We start from the raw sequence: 18106 nt of genomic DNA on the forward strand, positions 1-18106 counted from the left end.
GGGGCTGCTTGAATATCCTGACATCACGATGGGTTTTCTGCAGAGTTGAGCAATCCAAGAAAACCAAAGCAGAGATTGCGATGCCTTTTATGGCCTAGTCTTGGAAATCACACTTCTACCATGTTTCTTGGCCACTCCAGATTCAATATGGAAAGAAACTAGATAAAAATATGAATACAAGGAAACAGTAAGTATTGGAGTCCATCTTGTGGGCTGACTTCTACAACTTTCATACTTAAAACTGTCTCTAGACAGAATTAGAAAGAGAGAAAGCAGAAACTTATTTCCCCAGTTGTGAATGTCCACTTTATTAGTCTCTCTTAACAGTATTTTTCTGCTCTCTGAACTGCTAATCAAAATCTACAACATCTAGCCCTATGGTACCTTAGGGAGAATTCAAATGATATTCAAGTAGACATGAAGGAGACCTAAATAGAATACACTGAAAGTACTTTTTTCTTTTCTTTCTTTCTTCCTTTTTTTTTAAAAAAAATTATTTATTTATTTAATTTTGGGTGTGTTGGGTCTTCGTTTCTGTGTGAGGGCTTTCTCTAGTTGCGGCTAGTGGGGGCCACTCTTCATCGCGGTGCACGGGCCTCTCACTGTTCCGGCCTCTCTTGTTGCAGAGCACAGGCTCCAGATGCGCAGGCTCAGTAATTGTGGCTCACGGGCCTAGTCGCTCTGCGGCATGTGGGATCCTCCCAGACCAGGGCTCGAACCCACGTCCCCTGCATTGGCAGGCAGACTCTCAACCACTGCGCCACCAAGGAAGCCCCTCTTTCTTCCTTTTTTTAATTTAATTTTATTTCTTTTTCAAATATTAAGCTTGGTAAAATTGACCTGTTCTCATTTAATATTAGAAAGGAGAAAAAAATAACAGAGTAATAATTGTACCACATTTCCTTAGTCCATTTTCTCTTCTCTCTTAAACTATCATTTTCTGGCTTCATTCTCCTCAAACCTCTAAGCCTCCTCCTCTCCTCTCACTGTCAGATGATGACCTTGCCTCTTAACTCGTTAGCATTTAGACCCACTTTTAAATTAACTTTCCTACACATGTGTTGTGTACTCTCCCTCACTTCTATCATTAGGAAAAAATTGTGCTTTTAGCTACTGTCAGCCCTTCCCCTCATGTACTAGAGTGTATCATCTCTTAATCATGGAAACTTCTCCAGCAACTGGTTTCTTTCTTTCCTCCATTTCCAAGTTTTTCTTTTTGGGGGTTATTCCTGTCAGGTTAAGAACATGCCATTAATTTTCCCATTTTATTATTTTTTTTTACTTGACCTCACATTCATCTCCAAATGTTGCCCATGTTTTCTCTTCCCTTTTAAGAAAGCTCCTCAAAAGAGTTATGTATACTTGCAATCTCCAATTCCTCCTCTCCCATTCTCTCTTGAACCAACTTCTTTTAAGCTTTTTATTCTCATGGTTCCACTGAAACAACTTTTGTTAAAGGCCAGTAATAACCATCATATTGCTATGTTTAAAGGTCAGTTCTAAGTCCTCTTTTTACATGACTTATCAGTAACATTTGACACAACCAATCACATCCTCCTGCTTAAAATATTTTCTCCATTAGGCTCCCAGGCACACAGTATACTCTCGCATTTTCTATCTGTAACAATGGCTGCTTGTCTTCAGCTTGTGTTGTTCCTTCTTGCTCACCTACCTGATCTCTTCACAACAATATATAACAAACAATTACAGAGTCTCAAGAATTTATAGAATTAATGTTTCTACAGAAAAAAAATCTTGAAAATTAGTATCATTTAATTGGAGAATTTAACATGCTCTCATTTCATGACACTCAAAGGAAAAAAAAAAGGAATCCAAAATATATGGATAACACAATTATAATGCTCAAATAATACAGATGTGCTAAAAACAAGCCCTGGCTGATGGTTACTCAGGAGGACCTCCCTGCTCCCTCGCTGGGAATTAGAACTGAGTGAGTTGCCACACCCACTCTCCAAAACAGCCTTCTTTCTACAGTGTATGGGATTGTTCACATTGCTTACATACAGTCTTACTCAGAGACTTACGATCTTGTGGCTTTGTTTACATTATTTTGTTTTTATTGTTTGTTTTTCTCTGTTAGAAGAAAATAATAGAGAACTCAGGAAGGATTCCATTACCTCTAAGGAGAAGAGCAGCCATTTCAGCAGCCACTAGTCTGTAAAGGTTTTGCCATCTGCCTACACCACTGGATATGTACTATGGGTGTAGAAAACCAATGGAGAAAGAGATTAACAGTATGAGTAGGATCTAGCATTTTAGGTGGAATTACTGGACATCTGTGGGTTAGGGCAGAAAAACAAACTCATTACCAAAGTTTTGCACACCAATGGTTCTGGTTATAGGTAAGATGTGTGGAAATTTAAGTTTGAGGTTTCCAAGAAATTCTGGTTGTCAATAAATAGTATATACACTTTAATGTTTAGAATATATTTACTAATTAATGTTAATTCTAACTTAGACTATGCCAATAGTAAAGAGTTGAGAAAGATTAGAAAGAAAGATAAGAATATTCTGTATAGGGAATGTGAGTATAAAAGTAAAACACTTGATCAAATAAAAATACAAGAGTTTTATAGTAGACTGATAAAGACTTGCCTTAGCAAGAATGATAAGTGACTGTCAGCTAGTTATTTACTTTACAGCCCTCAGGTTTCGTTGTTATTTAAAAGATGAGTATGTACCAGTATTATATTATTAAATGAGAAACCATAATAACAGTTCTTATGAAAAACACCTTATCATTTTGCATGTAGAATGTACATTATCTTTAGCAATGCAAATCCTCTGTGACATTCGAATTAAGTATTTGCATTATAGTATACTCGCTTTTTCTTCACTTTTATCCCTATTTCATAATTATGAGCATTTTGCTTAGAACAGGATTAAGATCATTGTTATTAGGAAAACATTCTTTCCTATTTAGAGTTAATGAATTCACTAGAGATTTTTGCCCTCATGATGATTACTTGATTAGGTACACCTGGAAAATCATTAAAGGAAAGAGCCGGAATAAGAGGGATTCTTTTTCTTTTTGCTGTTCAGACATGTGCAGGCATGTCTGAGGATACTAGGGACACTCAGGCTATAGAAATCAAGCTATTTATTTAAAACGTGAATCCATGACACTCACTGACACCTGTGTTCCCACAGCTGAGATCAGAATCCTACTGCATTTAAACTGAGCAGAAGCTGGGGCTAAAATTATAAGAGAATAGTTTTATTTAATAATTTAAATTGCTGATTTTAGTGATAACCACCTGTTCAGATTTTCGTATCCATAGAATGAAGAATGGTATGGGAAATTTGATCCTTCTATAGTAACATCATTGAGAATTTTCTTTGTAAGTGGGTACAGGGAGCATAATCAATTGGAATATTGTTGAGATGAGGGGTGGCTGGTATGTATATCTTCTAATTTTAGTGATTAATTAAAGCCTAGAAAGATAGGAGTTCAAAAGAAATGTTTTCCAAAAGCAATTGGATAAAATAAGCTAATTAACACATTTTAATTTAATTAATCAATATTTAAATAATTTATTACATCTCTCTTAGTGGAAGACATTTTCTCAGGCATAGTAAGGCAGAGTGTTATTAAAAAATTATACAGGCCCTGTCTCTATACTCTCATTCTGTAATTGTGGTAATTTATGCTTTGATATGTACTTTTGGTAGTCAAAAATATAATCTCTATGAGGGTATTTTTTAATATAAATGTCATTATGCATGCTAGTCATAGTAATTTATTAGATCACCTTTGGGGATTACTTGGGAGTACAGCATTATATTACAAGTAAATTTATTGAGTCTATGGTGTTGGATGTAAATCAGTGCTACTAAAAGTGAAAAGAATCCTGTTATATAGAGATTGAAAAGTGGAATTCTGTGTTTGGTCTTATTTCTCAATTAAATGACAATAATAAGTGTTGGAATTACTATTGCTTCCAATAATATGTAGAACAGGATAATATTTGTGTTAGTAAATGACTAAAATTATTTGAACTAAACTAAATATTGAAATATAGCATTATTTTGGGATTTCAGTTCTTTTGATTAGGTGAAATTGGCTAGCAATTAATATTAATGGTGGTAACTAGCTTATACCTACTGGTAAGGGTGTGGATAGTGAGTTGAAAAGTAGTTCAATAAGATATTAAACTTATTTATTTTTGCAATAAATTTATTAAATAATGAGGCTTTAGGAGATAGTTAATTCAGATTTTGTTTTGAGGCATCATACTTAAGGTAGGAAAGCAATTTTTAAAGTTGAAATGGGTTGAGAATTTTGATGTAAAAAACTGTACATATACCAACTACTCTTACAAGAAGTGTTAAGCCTATAGCAGCTTTCTGGGGTGCAAATATATAAGATGTAGTGCTTGATGTTAGGTTAACATTTACTTTTCAAAAAGCATTATAATAAACAAACAATATTATGCCCATTAAACATTGTAGCGAAGTTATATGGGATAAATTAAAAGACTTAGAAGAACTATTATAAATGCTAGTGAGAAGTTTATATTGATAGAGTTATTAGGTAATTGTTATAACCCATAATCTGTGTCAAAATTATTTGTTTTATTGTTAAACTACATAATTTTACTCTTATAAATCTTTTTTGAACTAATTTGTAGGTTGAGTCTGTGACTCATAGTATAAGAATAGCATTTATTTATCTATTTATTTATTTACCATTTTATTTATTTATTTCATCTATAGATTGATATCCTAAAAAGTCCAAGGTAGTGTTAGTAGAAATAAAATATGGGGTCAGACAGTAAAAGTTTGATTGAGACTAGGAAACATTTTGTTGTAAATTGTAAGAGGAACAGTTCTAGATTTTCAAATACAAATTCATATGGATTTGATTTTTCTGTATATTGGTAGTAATTGTGGTAACCAGAATGTGAAATTACTAATATAGATGCTAATATTGTTAAATAGTCCTGAGCTGGTTGTACTAATTAGTACAACAAAAATAGGATCAGTATCAGTACACTGTTATATAAAGAAATAGATAATAATTAAAAGGGTCAGCTTTAGGGTCAGTTTCAAAATTGAAGTGAACAGATGTAAAGTAAAAATTTATTTGCCATATAAAACATATAATTGGGGAATGCTTTACCATTTCCGTGAAATCCATTTTTCAGAAGTAATACTGAGTCATAGATGCCATCATAATTAGTATATGATGTTTCATAATAGGTCAAATATAAACATCTATGATGATAAATAGTATTTGTAATATTTGTTTTCTGTGTATTTCCTTTAGACCGTGGGGGCTCCGGTGATAGATACTACAGCAGCTGGAAAGGGAAAAATGTTAAGAAATGATACTTCTAATGAATTTAGCAGTTTAGTAGTTTAATTCATGCTAATGATTAGCCTCTGTCAAATTTTGGCAGAAGGGCTGCACTTGAGTGACTGAAAGCTCAAAAATATCCTGCAATAAAATATTTCTAATACATTGAAGAGAATTATTTCATATTAAAGTTCTTTTTGTACAACTGATGTATGGGGATCTTGGAAAGTATCTTCTTAGACACTATCCCTTCATTAATAACATACTGTTAGTGCATTGTTTAATAGTCTGAGTATTAATAGAGTTAATGATTTAAAATGGAATCTTTAACAGTACAGATAAGGCCCCCTTTAGTGGACAGGAACTTAACTTTATTACACAGTAAGCATATGTGTGGCAAGTCATTAGGTATTTTCTGTAATTATAAGCTTCCTAGAGGGGTGAAGACGTGATTAAATTAGGACAACTGTAAACTCTAAAATTGTAAGAAGTATTCTAATAAACATGATTGAGGCTACTGATAGGAATTTACATTATTGATGTGGATCAACTTTCAAAGTATTCTAAACGTACTGTCTCAAGCACAATGTCTATGAAGTTATGGTTTTAACCACAAAATTTCAGATCCATAAATTTTTTTTGTTTTTAATAAAGACTGCTTCTAGTAGATGTTAATGCTTCTCACTTTAGTTGTCCTGGAAAAGCAACTGTTTTTAAACCTAAAGAAGGAATAGCTCATGGATGGACCATACTTTCTGATGAGGCTAATGTTTAGATTGGCAGTTCTATGAGGATTATTACATGACTATCAATTTCTAGGAAATAAAATTCTCTGAATTATAAGTCTGAATCAAAGTTAAGACCTTCATAGTCTATATAATCATAAATTCCATTCATTGGCATCCTTTTGTTTCTATGGTTAGAAATAGGCTATTGTTTTTTCCCAATAATTAAATAATACATAATAATGGAAGAATAATAAGAATTAAGATAATCAAAGGTAAGATGGCTTATACTGTTTCTAATTCTTAAGCACCTGTTGTGCTTTTGTGAGTTAATATTAAAATTAATATTAGATGTATATGTTAAAAGATAAACTGAGGCATATTAAAAAAATTAAGAATTTGAGCAAAAATTGATTTGAATTGGGCAGTGCCAAATCAGAAGTGGCTAGGAGTGCTTCACAACAGGAGGTTGGGGAGAGGCTTTTATAGAGAAAAGGTGGAAGCAAAGTAAGGAAATTATTGATTGGCTATAGTCTGGAGTCTAGCAGGCTGTTTCTGACTAGTTGTCCTTAGGTTTTGATTTTATAACCCTGAGGCATTAATTGATTTTTGTTTGTTTACATAGGCTGTCACATTAGAGCCACAACAATCTAATGATCTCCTTGTTTAATTAATAATTCCCTCTTTGATCTCTCCGCCCCGGGTCGCCACAGTCTCGGCTGCTTTCGGGCCTAGCAGCCTGAAGAAAAAAAAGAGAAAAAGATAAAACGAAAACGCTTTAATATCTTAAAAAAAAAGAAAGAAAAGAAAAAAGAGCGAATCCTTCTCGGAGAAGCCGCGGGGAAGTCACTTTTGCACGCTTCCGGCCTGCCGGACGCCGCCGCCGCCGCCGCCGCCGACCCTGGGCGTCTGTCGGTCCGCGTCCATCGGTCCGGTGGTGAGCCGCTCGCGTGCCCGCTTCCACGTGCCTCCACCCGCGCCAGCCCGCCACCTTCCGCCCTGCGCGTCTGCCTCTGCGCTTCTCGTGTCCGCGCTGCCCTTCGCCGGCCCGGTGTGGGAGGCGGCTGCACGCTCCGGCGCCCGGGGCTTGCTGAGTCGGCACCGACAAATAGTTGGTTTCCCTCTTCCCTGGGCTGCTGTAATCTTAAACCGCCAGGAGCCGGAGGCCCATATTTATAGAGAAACGCATGTTCCAGGGGCCGCCGTGGGCACCACTAGGTTTCCTCTGGAAGAATTTTTGTAATTTGGAGGACAGTCCTCGTTTTAATTTTCTTCATTTTTTGAAATTGGGAGCTTCAAGGCCAGGACAGCTGAAAATTACAAACTCCCAGGGAGGGCCATATTGTTTTTGAGAGCCGTTTGTCTGCGGTTTGGCAGTCTCAGTCTCTTCCGAGCCGTCACTGAACTCCTCTCCCGCCCTCGGAGCTGACTCCAGCCTCTCTGAGCTTCACTGCCACCTGTGAGCCACGGCACGGGCCACGGCTCGGAGCGGAGCCCCCTTTGTCCTGTGTGGTCCCTCTAAGAAGCCCTCCTGGTGGGGCTCAGGGTGTTGGGGGCTGGGGAGATGAACACCGCGGCCAACAGCTATACCCCATGGCCTCCTGCACTGGGTGCCCAGCGCTCAGACGTCACCGAGGCCATCCTGTACGGAAAGTTCAGTCCTGCGGGGCCTGTGCTGTCCATCCGGGTCTGCCGCGATATGATCACCTGCCGCTCCCAGGGTTATGCCGATGTCAACTTCCAGCAGCCAGCTGACGCTGAGTGGGCCTTGGATACCGTGAACTTTGATATGATTAAGTTAAAGCCAATCCGTATCATGTGGTCTCAGAGGGATCCTTCTTTGAGAAAATCTGGCGTGGGAAATGTCTTCATCAAGAACCTGGACAAATCTATAGATAACAAGGCACTTTATGATACTTTTTCTGCTTTTGGAAACATTCTGTCCTGCAAGGTGGTGCGTGATGAGAACGGCTCTAAGGCTTATGCCTTTGTCCACTTCAAGACCCAGGAGGCTGCCGACAAGGCCATCGAGAAGGTGAACGGCATGCTCCTCAATGACTGCAAAGTGTTTGTGGGCAGATTCAAGTCTCGAAAAGAGTGGGAAGCTGAGCTTGGAGCCAAAGCCAAGGAATTCACCAATGTGAATTCTTTGGGGAAGAGGTGGATGATGAGAGTCTGAAAGAGCTATTCAGCCAGTTTGGTAAGACTCTTAAGTGTCAAGGTGATGAGAGATCCCAGTGGGAAATCCAAAGGCTTTGGCTTTGTGAGTTATAAAAAACATGAGAATGCCAGTAAGGCCGTGGAAGAGATGAATGGAAAAGAAATGGAATGAAATGGAAATGGAAATGGAAAAGAAATAGTGTGAAAGTCATTTTCGTCAGCTGTGCACAGAAGAAAGTGGAACGGCAGGCCGTGTTAAAGTGAATATTTGAACAGCTGAAACAGGAGAGAATTAGTCGCTATCAGGGGATGAATCTCTACATTAAGAACTTGGATGACACCATTGATGATAAGAAGTTAAGGAAAGAGTTTTCTCCTTTTGGATCAATCACCAGTGCCAAGGTGATGCTGGAGGATGGGAGAAGCAAAGGGTTTGGATTTGTCTGCTTCTCATCCCCTGAAGAGGCAACCAAAGCAATCACGGAGATGAACGGACGCATTGTGGGCTCCAAGCCACTGTATGTTGCCCTGGCCCAGAGAAAGGAAGAGAGAAAGGCTCACCTGACCAACCAATATATGCAGCGGGTGGCCAGGATGAGAGTGTTCCCCACAAATGCCATCTTAAATCAGTTCTAGCCTGCAGCTGGGGTCTACTTTGTGCCAGCAGTTCCACAGGCTCAGGGAAGACCTCCATATTATACACCTAACCAGTTAGCACAGATGAGGCCTAATCCACGCTGGCAGCAAGGTGGGAGACCTCAAGGCTTCCAAGGAATGCCAAGTGCTATACTGCAGTCTGGGCCTTGTCCAGCTCTTTGCCATCTGGCTCCAACTGGTAATGCTCCGGCCTCTCGCGGCCTCCCTGCTACTCCTCAGAGAGTCGGGTCTGAGTGGCCGGACTGCTTGGCTATGGACTTTGGTGGGGCTGGTGCCTCCCAGCAAGGGCCAACTGACAGCTGCCAGTCTGGAGGTGTTCCCACAGCTGGGCATAACCTAGCGCCTCGTGCTGCTGTTGCTGCCGCTGCTCCTCAGGCTGTTGCACCTTACAAATATGCCTCCAATGTCCGCAGCCCTCACCCTGCCATCCAGCCCCTGCAGGCACCCCAGCCTGTGCTTCACGTGCAGGGGCAGGAGCTGCTGACCGCCGCCATGCTGGCCGCAGCACTCCCCAGGAACAGAAGCAGATGCTGGGTAAACATTTGTTCCCGCCCATCCAGACGATGCACTCAAATCTGGCTGGGAAGATTATGGGGATGCTGCTGGAGATTGACATCTTGGAGCTGCTACACATGCTGGAGTCCCCCGAGTCTCTCCGCTCCAAGGTGGATGAAGCTGTGGTGGTCCTACAGGCTCATCATACCAAGAAAGAAGCTTCCCAGAAGGTGGGCGCTGTTGCTGCTGCTACCTCTTAGACAAGGACAGACCGATTGAAAGGCCAAATAAACCCTCATGGAATTCAGCTCAAGGTTTGAAGACGTCCTAGCTTGTCCTATGGACCTCAGCACCAAGAACCACAGATTGCAAATTTAATAGGTCATTTTGTATCTAAAGGTTAATTATGAAGCGCCTAGAATTTTTCAATTAAAAGAATATATTCTCTGGGTTCTGATATGGCCCAGACAGTGTTAACTGTTTCTTTTTCTATTGTGAGTTTTGATTTTTTCCCCCCAGAAATTGGTTTTATTTGATGTACCCAAGTCTTGTTTCTCAATAAAGAAAAAATCTCCATTAAAAAAAAAAAATTCCCACTTTGAGTCATCCTCTAATATTGATATTGACCAAAAACATTGGTATTAGTACCACTTTTATTCATCATCACAGTAAAGTTGCTGTTGTCTTATTGTAAAACTCATAGGTTATGATTTCAGATTCATAGAAGAATGGTTTTTGCTGTTCATTGTGTTGTTCACCTTGTTTCTGTTTCTCTAAACTCATTGAGACCATCAGAGGTACTGCTAATGGCTACAAACATGCATTTAAGACTTTTGAGAGAACACATCTCAGGAGGGAGATTACAGTGATAACTATGAGGAGGATAATACCAAGATACTGAAGTACATTGCTTAGCCAGGGCCCTCATGAAGCAAACCAGTTGGTATCAAATAAATCAAATAATGTATTTACTGGGAGGATATCAACCTCCAGGTTTTAGCCAAGTGGCTTGTTTGTTAATTTCTCATATTTGTTACAATACCAGAGGTGTTGATCCAGGTACAGAGGAGGTATTTGCTATGGCACAGACATCTCCTTTTCAGCCAGTAAGTACTCTAAAGTAATTCTGTTATCTAAAAGCACCTTACGAAGAAAGTCTAGAGATTTTTGTTGTGTGTTAAGGAACAATGTCTTCCCATGCATTAACAGAAAAAGCAAGTAGCAAAAGGAATAAAGATTTCATATTAGAGATGAAGATACTGATTTATGATTTTGGAAGAGCTGTCCCCCTCAAGATGCCATCTGCTTCTGGAGAAAAACTTCCCTGGAGGTCAATTTTAATTTTAGATCTCCAGCTGGTGTTCGGTTCCAAGAGTCTGAAGGAGACCTTTTAAATTGGAGGAGGTGAACCTGAGGGTCAAGTCTCTGAAGTTTGGCTGTCATTTGGATAGCGAGGAGAACCTGGTATGGTCCCTTCCATGGAGTTCAAGGGAAGTCTTTGTTCTTAGTGATTCCAAATCAGAAGGGTGGGAGATCCCGTCTGCAGGCTCTGGAGGGAGGGAGTGTCCCAGCAGGTCCCACCATGGTCACTAGAACCTGTGGAGGAGGAAAAATAATTTCCCCCCTACCCTTTATCGTGAGTGCTTGGCTGAGACCCCATCCTTCGGCGGTACCTCATAAATGGATAAGCTTATCCTCTACTGTGACCATTGTAATTCAAGTTTATCTTTGGTAAGGTTAACCTGGTTGTTCAGCCTTAAAACAAAATTTTATTCCCCTGAGGCCTCAAACTGGACCCAGTCCAGTTTAAGTCAGACACATTCTAACCTTGTACCCATTACTGTTTCTAAGTCAGATCCACTCTGGCTCTGGACAGTTTCCAGAGCCAGTGGGGGGGGGAAAGCCGTAAGTCAGAAAGCTCATAATGAAAAAACTGCAGAGGTAGGATCTGAGAGGGACTTACCATCACCTCCAGAGGCAACAAGACAGCAGCAAGCTCAAAGGGGCACAGCAGGTACCTTCGCCTGCTTGATCTTTGTTCTGGGGACTGTCAGCAGTCTCCTTCAGTTCCCTCTTCTGACATCAGAACCATTAAAAGATAAACTGAGGCATATTAAAACTTTTAAGAATTTATTTGAGCAAAAATCTGTTTGAATTGGGCAGTGCCAAACTGAAAGTGGTTAGGTACACTCTCCTGACAGGATCTTAGAGAAAGGCTTTTATAGAGATAAGGGGGAAGCAAAGTAAGAAAACTGTTGATTGGCTATAACCTAAAGTCTACTTGGCTGTTTGTGATTGGTTATCTTTAGCATTTTGATTTTGTAACCTTGAGGCATTTATAGGCTTATATTTTGGTTTGCTTGTGTAGGCTGTCATAGCATTAGAGCCACATCAGCCTAGTAATCTCCTTATTTAATTATTTTAACATATATAATACTAAAGAGCTAATTGAAATGCTATTATAAGACATGGTAATGATAACATTATTCTAAAGTGGAATATATACACCTTGAAAATCTGCAGTGGATATGCTAAGAGACACATTTTTTTTCCTGCAAAAAACACAATTTTAATCTATAAATTAACTTCGATAGAGTTAGGTAATATTTACCTTTGGTAATTGGTAATGGTTATAGTATCTTACTTGCTAAGAAAGCTCATAAAGGTTATGATGTTGGCTTGAAACCAGTTAGAGAGATTTCATTCCTTCCTTTCTTGATATTTATGATTTTGTCTGGTGGGTTATTTGAAAGCATGATGTGTTGGAAAGCATCTGTGAAGTCACTCATTGTCTGTTGCCGTAAGCTCCAGTGCTGTTTTTGTTTTAAAGTAAAACCCTCAGATTATTAATATTTTATAATCATTTCTGTTAGTGGACTGATTCCATAGATGAGAGAGTGTTCACATTGTGTTAGCATCTGCATAGGCTAATTATCACCACCGCATGTCAGAAAGGCCAAGAAAATGTTGGGAAAAGAAAATTAAATTATTGTTAAATCTAAAATAATTGTTCAGCTTTGCCTCATATAGGATGTAGCATATATCTTGAAAATAATGGGAATAAGTAAACAAAACCACCTATGTAATAAATACTGCTTCTATAGATAGATGTGATAGAAATGAGCAACAACAAAATATGTATCTTGTAGAACAATATATAATAATGAATTAGATAATTCCTGTTAACCTGTTCACAATAAGTAGGAAAATAAAGCCTATGGCTCAGAGTATAGCTGGTGATCATTTATTACTTCATTCTTATAGCTCGTTGGTCAAAGACTTACCTTTATTTGGATAATAGTAATTATGATAATTATAGTAGCAGAAATGAGATATGCTTGCATATCTACTTCAATACTTAGTGTGTAATAGTAATGTGATATATAATAAACCCTAAAATTCCAGTCGATATTGTGGCTCAGACTATATTTATGCAGCTAAAGAATTTTTTACTGAACAGTATGTTACAAATATGTGAAATTATTCCAAACATATGTACTTCAGGATGTGTAATCAATTAGAATGAATGTTGTTATTAAGGTCTCCACCTCCTGTGGGATCAAAAGATTCCATTTGGTTAAGATAATCTCTGCTACAATTATAGAAAGACTTACTACTAATAAAACTGCAATAATCAATAGAAATCAAAGAAGTGGTGTCTGGTATTGTGATGTAAAAGGTGGCATTATGTTAATTACTTGCAGTAATAAATTAATGGTGCCTAAAATTGTCGAGACCCCTATCAGATGAGGGGAGTAGATAGTTAAATCTATTGTGCCTACAGGTATTAGATTGCCAGCTAATAAAAGGGCGCATTGTTCACCCTGTTCTTGCTTTGACTTCTGCTGTTGCTGATGCAAGTAGTAAAAGGAATCATGGGAGTAATAATCCAGAGCTTATTTATTTATTAGAATGCTATATCTGATGCACCTATCATTAGTGGTGTTAATGAATTTTAAAGTCCTCCAATCATGTTGGCATTGCTATAAAGAAAATTATTACTAAGACCTGAACAATAACCAATTATAAATTTAAATAATTTCTAATAAAATCCTCATTGATTAAAATCAGCCTAAATTAGCTGTCTCGATTAGTCATCTCTACTATTCTATCTAGTTTAAAAACCAAGTAGTCAGTATACAGAAGTGACCACTTTGTGATTTGTTGAGAATAGTCAAGAGTAGATAATTTATGTAAAATGGCTAATAATAAACTTTATATGGCAGATATAAGGGCAGAGACTAATTCTTCATTTTACCAAACTGGGAAGTTTAACTTATATACTGAATTGCAAGTTCCAAGAAGCAGTTAAATAAAACCTTGTTTCGGTTTCTCCTGCCTCTCTCTACAAAAGTTAGAAGTAGATTAAAACCAGTATTGAGGGAAGGTAGTTATCAATGTAAATGACACATATGCATATATTTGTAATTATTATTACATATAACAGAATAATTGCTAATGTGACCTCATGTGGAAATTATATTACACACATAGGGCTCCGATTAGGGTACATTCTCAGCTTAACTGATTACATGGCTAAGCTTGATATGGACAAATGGTATTTTGAGATTTAACTCTGTTAGTAGATATGGTCTTAGTGTGGGCATTCAGATTGTTTATGCAAGGTCAGGACAAGAATAGTTAATAATCTATACTAGTATTGATAAAGTTAGAGGTCAAAGTTGTTCTTTGATGTATCATTTCATGACATCTGCAATTGGTTGAAGTCCATAAGGGACCTACAATATTTGGTTCTTTCTGAAATTCAATGTGACCTAAATTTTTTGTTGAAGCATTAAGAAGGCCAAGGTAAATAGAATAGGGAAAATTAGTAATTATAAATTAACTAGAAACTTGTTTATTAAAATTAAAAGGTCAAACTCCTGAAAACAGTTTTACATTATTACTGGATTGTATCACCTAGATGAGCCCAATTCTTGACTTATTTAATATCTAGTATCTGGCTCTTTTGTGGAATGGACCTTATTGCTTAAGTCCTTTCATAATGTGAGACATCTTTGTATAAAGAGGAACCAAATGGAAGTGTTCTGATCTGAATTCAGGTCACACAGAATTTTTAATGATGGAACAAAGGAACCTTTTAAACAGAAGTTACATTTTTAGAATGTCTGGATACAACAATAAAACAATAAACTTTAACATCAATTTGACCTCTAAAATAAGATTTTATTATTTCCATTTGAGAACTCTGTTTCATTGGTAAAAATTTTGAGTAAATTAATAATAGTTACATATTTAGAATAATTAGTCTACATTTGATCATTTGGTGGCTTTTCTATACTCTGAGGTCACCTCACTCAAAATAATTAATTCAATTTATGATTAGTTACTTAGGTAACTAATTTTCATATTCAATTAATAAATTTAAGTTTTATGGGTTTTAGAAAGTAGAGAGAAGTTTGAATGTTTATTAAGTTACTTTAACTTCTTTTAATCTTTCTTTACTGCATATTTGTTTTAGGTTAACAGTATATTGAACAAATATGTTCAAAATATTTTTTCTATCGTCTAACAATAGCTTATTTATTTTGACAAGGGACTATGCAAAAAATTATTTCTTAGTACTTATATTAATTTTTTTCCTGCATATGTAGTTAATCCAATACCATGTTAGGAGGTGGTTTTGCTTGTAGGTATTTAGCTTGGTTGTGCTGGTGTGCATTTGTAATTGGTGCTGCTCTTAAGCCAGTTATAATTTTATGAGTAATTACTCTCCCAGGATGGTTTTATTCTGTTTCAAATGATCTGTACATCTTCTGATTAACGTTTAAAATTACATTAGTGTTTATTCTTCTTTAGGTAAATTCAAAGTTGAACTTAAATTCTGCTTTGGATAACCAGCAATCACCTGGCTCAGTGTTTTTTTTTTTTTTTTTTTTTTTAACCTCTACCTGTAAGTTCGTCTCATTATTTTGTCACAGAAAAATGTTTCCATATTAACTGTTTACAAGTAGCTTGTATGTTTTCTTTCTGTGTTTTTAGTTAAAGTTCTCTGTTTATTATGTTTTAGTTAATTCATTATGCCTAAGAGTTACTCTTTCCTTCTTTTTTTGGTTTTGAACCTTTAATGAGAAAAATTATAATATTGAGCTTGAGAGTACCATGTTTGTACGTCACTGGGTCAAGGGTTGGGGATTCAGCTAGAACTAACAAATAGGTTATATATAAACAAAGATACATGCGGTCACAGAATGAAAAACTGCTGCCTGGCACGATTACATCTCAGTTTTCTTATCACTCATGTTGGGGATCCTGTGGCCGACGAGAATAGACATCCATACTCTGGGTGCCCTTCAGCACATCTACCTCCAGCAGCATGTGGTGAATCTTCGTCAGAAATTTCTCATCACACTCATACCGTTTAATTAGCCCTTTGGGTACCTCGCCCAGATGCAAGGTATCTGCCACCTCCAGAAACACTGCTTACTCCACCTTGGGTATCACTCACCAAGAAGTTTAGATTGAACTTCACTGGGTTGATGCAGACCTCGGTAGCCTAGAGATGCAGGAGGAAGCCATGGGCACTGCCCCCACCTCTCCTCTCACCTGTGACCTCAGAGAGTTATGAGTGAGCAGCTTACCTTAGCCACCAAGCCATCTTGCCAGGCTGAACAGGAAGTAGGTCGGCACTCCTGCCTGTGTCACTTCCGGGATGCTCCCCTTGCTATATCCTATTGGGTGGCTGGTAGGAGCAGAAGTGGGGAACTTGCTGGAACTCTTTCTTAATGTTTATTTATTTATTATTATTTTTTACTTACTGACATACTTTCTCTAACATCTAACTTAGATTTTTCTCTTCCATACTATACTTTTAGATATTTGGTATAATTATTAGTAATAATTGTATTTGCTTTACTAGTAGTAATTGTATTTTTTTAGTTTGAGCTAGGATTGGTTCAGAGTGGTTTCAAGTTTAGTTTCAATTCCACAACTGCATGCTTGGTGCTTTTAAGTTTAAACTGCACTTTAGTTTGCTCAAGTGACTTTCTAGTGTACTTACCATGTTATTTTATTAGATTTTTTTATTGGAGTATAGTTGCTTTACAATATTGTGTTAGTTTCTGCTGTACAACGAAGTGAATCAGCTATACGTATACATTTATCCCCTTCCTCTTGGACTCTCTCCCACTCCCTCCCCAGCCATCCCACCCATCTAGGTCATCACAGAGCACTGAGCTGAGCTCCCTGTCCTATACAGCAGGTTACCACTAGCTATCTATTTTACACATGATAGTGTATATATGTCAATCCTAATCTCCCAATTCATCCTACCCTTCTCTTCCCCTCTGTGTCCACATGTCTGTTCTCTACATCTGCGTCTCTGTTCCTGCCCTGCAAATAGGTTCATCTGTACCATTTTTCTAGATTCCACATATATGCATTAATATATGACATTTGTTTTTCTCTTTCTGACTTACTTCACTCTCTCTGACAGACTCTAGATCCATCCACATCTCTACAAATGATCCAATTTCATTCCTTTTTATGGCTGAGTAATATTCCATTGTATATATGTACCACATCTTCTTTATCCATTCCTCTATTGATGGACATTTAGGCTGCTTCCATGTCCTGGCTGTTGTAAATAGTGCTGCAGTGAACAGTGGGGTACATGTGTCTTTTTGAATTATGGTTTTCTCAGGGTATATGCCCAGTAGTGCGATTGCTGCATCATATGGTAGTTCTATTTTTAGTTTTTTAATGAACGTCCATACCGTTCTCAATAGTGGCTGCATCAATTTACATTCCCACCAGCAGTGCAAGAGGGTTTGTTTTTCTCCACACCCTCTCCAGCATTTATTGTTTGTAGATTTTTTGATGGTGGCAATTCTGACTGGTGTGAGGTGATACCTCACTGTAGTTTTGATTTGCATTTCTCTAATAATTTGTGATGTTGAGCATCTTTTCATGTGCCTCTTGGCCATCTGTATTAGATTTTTAGATTAATATTTCTTATTTTTTATTATTCATATTATGTTTGGATTTTATATGAGGAAGGTAAGCTGTGTGCACACTTCAAGACCTGATTCAGCTGGCTTTTTAATTTGCTTTTAGCCTGTCATTTCCTAAAGTTTCTGTTAATGGACTCAGAGAATGTAGCTCATTCTCTATACCCTCATGTAACATCGTTATGATAATTCTTGTTGTTATTTCAAAACCTTTCTTAGTGTTTGCTGTAATGACATTATACTGGTTAAATCAGCATGTTGTAATGAAGATTTACTGATTATAGAACCGGGTTCTGTAGAGGAGTTTAACACATTACAAAACATTTTCAATTTTGAGCTACTGCTAGTAATACTTTGGTCATTTTTTTTTTTTTTATGTGTAACACTGTATGTCCTAATGCATTTATCCCAGCTATTACATTTGTGGGGATGCTTTCGATATATAGTTACAAAATGTTTTGTTTTGACATGTTTTTAGAGAATTCAATTTCAAAGTCAAGATTAGTTCTTTTAAAATCTTATCTATAAGATAGTTAAATTGGGAAAATCATTTTCCTTTAAAATATGTCTCCAGAAAAGACACAGGTATAAACATAACTTAATATTGTTAAATATATTGTAAAACTCTCTGAAATCCAAATAGATAACTTTTAGATCCATTGGTTGAATATCCATCCCTAGTAAAATGAGAATCTCTGCTGTTGGTGTATTATAATTTTTTCAACGTGTTAGCCTTGAATAGAACAATCTTATTCTCATTTTGAAACTAGGAATAAGAA

At 37.3% G+C, this 18106-nt stretch overlaps 1 protein-coding gene and 1 pseudogene across 29 annotated transcripts in view; both read left to right on the forward strand.

Annotated features, from left to right (window-relative positions):
* The window catches only part of LOC307189655 (uncharacterized protein), a 2229222-nt gene that overhangs the window by 683065 nt on the left and 1528051 nt on the right, over positions 1-18106 (forward strand). The gene's annotated exons all lie outside the window — the stretch shown is intronic.
* LOC307189046 (polyadenylate-binding protein 4-like) lies at positions 7534-13289 on the forward strand (annotated as a pseudogene). The gene has a single exon. The product of its transcript is annotated as a polyadenylate-binding protein 4-like (transcript).

Source organism: Stenella coeruleoalba (assembly GCF_951394435.1).
Source record: "Stenella coeruleoalba genome assembly, chromosome: 7".
NCBI lineage: Eukaryota > Metazoa > Chordata > Mammalia > Artiodactyla > Delphinidae > Stenella > Stenella coeruleoalba.